Genomic DNA, 2,319 nt, shown 5'->3' on the forward strand with positions numbered 1-2,319 from the left:
CCCAGCCCTTCCCTACCAGAGTCAGTTTGGGAAATTGAAAGTAGAACAATCCTTCCCAGTCCCACCCAGACAAGGAGCTGACTCACAGCCCCACCTGCTGTGGAAAGTGTCTCCTGGCCCCATCTCTGACCAGAAGGGCTGGTGACAACTCCTGGAAGTTGTGTGGCCCATGGTGCTTGAAGTAGGCAGGAAGCACCAATACAGGAAGGCAGGAAGCACCAATACATTGCAGAACAAAGCCAGCAGCCCCTGTTAAGTTAGGAAATTTGGGTCTAAGTCAGCTTAAGTTAAGAGACCAAAGAGTTTTACTGGCATTCGAGCTGCTTCTCCCACTACACTCAGGCAGGAAACCTACTTCACAGTCCCACGCATCACTGAATATAACCTTCAGCCTTGCTGACCAGGGAACCTAACAAGAGCACCCAGGAAGTTGGTAAAGTGCCCATTCAACAGCCCCACATACAGTAGCACATGAACAGAGAGCACAGCTCATGGCTTCCCCTGCCTGCAGCAAAACCTGTGTCCTCACATGATTAGGTAATTCAGTGCACACTCTGGCCTGATTCAGATCCCCAAACAATGAGCAAGGAAGCTAATTCATAGCCTCATCTACTACTGAATACAGTACACAGTTCTGACTATCTAATAAGCCTGCTTAGCGAATCCAGACAAATGCAAGCCTATCCTGCAGGCTTGCTTGGGTAGGGAACCAAGCCAGCAGTCCTATCTATTTTCAGCCAGTGGGACACTCCCCATCCCTGTCCTCAGAGCTCAAACAGTTACCTCACCCAAAAACAGACCATAACAGCAGGCCTCGCCCACCCAAAACATTACCAGCAAGCACATTGGAAAGCTGACAGATGAAGAACTGTCTCTGCCAAAGCAAGTCTGTAAAGTCAGGAAAAGGAGCCCAGTAACTCAACTGGCACAGAAACCAACATAAATAATTAAGGATCACAAAAAATCAGGTAAATATGATACCACCAAGAGAAACTAATAATGTTCCAGTAACTGACCCTAAAGTATTGACCCAGATCTATGAACTATCGGACAAAGAATTTAGAATAATTCCCTTAAAGAAGTTTAGTGAACTACCAAAGAAACACAGACAACTAAATGAAATCAGGGACAAAATGAGAAGTTTGACAAGGAAATAGCAACTATTTAAAAAAAAAAAAAGAAAAGAAAGAAAAACCACCACAACAACAACCAAAAAACAGAAATCCTAGAGTTGAAAATACAATAAACTGAAAGGAAGAATTTAATAGAAAGTTTCAGACGTAGGCTTGACCCTGAGGAAGAAAGAATCAGCAACTGAGAGGGTAAGACATTAGAAATTATCCAGTCAGAGGAGCAAAAAGAAAAAGAAAGAAAAAGAGTAAACAAAGCTTACTGGAATTATGGGACAAAATGAAAAGAAACATTCTTTGCATTATGGGAATCCCAGAAGGAGAAGAAAAAGAGAAATGAACAGAAGGTATATTTAAAGCAATATTTACTGAAAGGTTCCCAAATGTTGGAAGAGAAATAGATATTCATCCATGAGATCCAAAGCACTCCAAAGGGTTTGAAACTGAAAAGGGTTACACCAAGACACATTATAATTAAATTGTCCGAGGTCAGGAACATCTGGATGGCTCAGTCAGTTAAGAATCTGCCTTCAACTCAGGTCATGATCTTGGGGTGCTGGGATCAAGTCCCACATCAGGCTCCTTGCTCAGCTGGTAGTCTGCTTCTCCCTCTCCCTCTGCCTGCCAAACCCCTGCTTGTGCTCTCACTCTATGTCAAATAAATGAATAAAATCTTTTTTTTTTAAATAGGGTATTATAAGTTTAAGATATTTTATGTAAGCTTCATGGTAACCACAAGGAAAAAACCTATAGTAATTACACAAACGAACATGATGAAGAAGTGAAAGCATACTAATACCAAAACACATCAAACACACAAAAAAGTCATCAGAATAACAAATAAGGAACCATAAATCAATAAAACAACCAAAAATAATTAACAAAATGGCAATAGTAAGTCCTTGCCTGTCAATAGTAGCTTTGATGAGAGGTGCCTGGGTGGCTCAGTCATTAAGTGTCTGCCTCGGGCTCAGGTCCTAATCCCAAGGTCCTGGGATCTAGCCCCATATCAGGCTCCCACTAAGCGGGGAGCCTGCTTCTCCCTCTCCCACTCCTCCTGCTTGTGTTCCCTCTCTCACTGTGCCTCTATCAAATAAATAGAATCTTTTAAAAAAACAAATAATAATAATAATAACTTTGATGTAAACAGATTATATTCTCCAAATAAAAGACATAGAATGGACAAATA

The sequence above is a fragment of the Lontra canadensis genome, unplaced genomic scaffold (genome assembly GCF_010015895.1).
Source record: "Lontra canadensis isolate GAN:19392208 unplaced genomic scaffold, GSC_riverotter_1.0 scaffold12, whole genome shotgun sequence".
NCBI lineage: Eukaryota > Metazoa > Chordata > Mammalia > Carnivora > Mustelidae > Lontra > Lontra canadensis.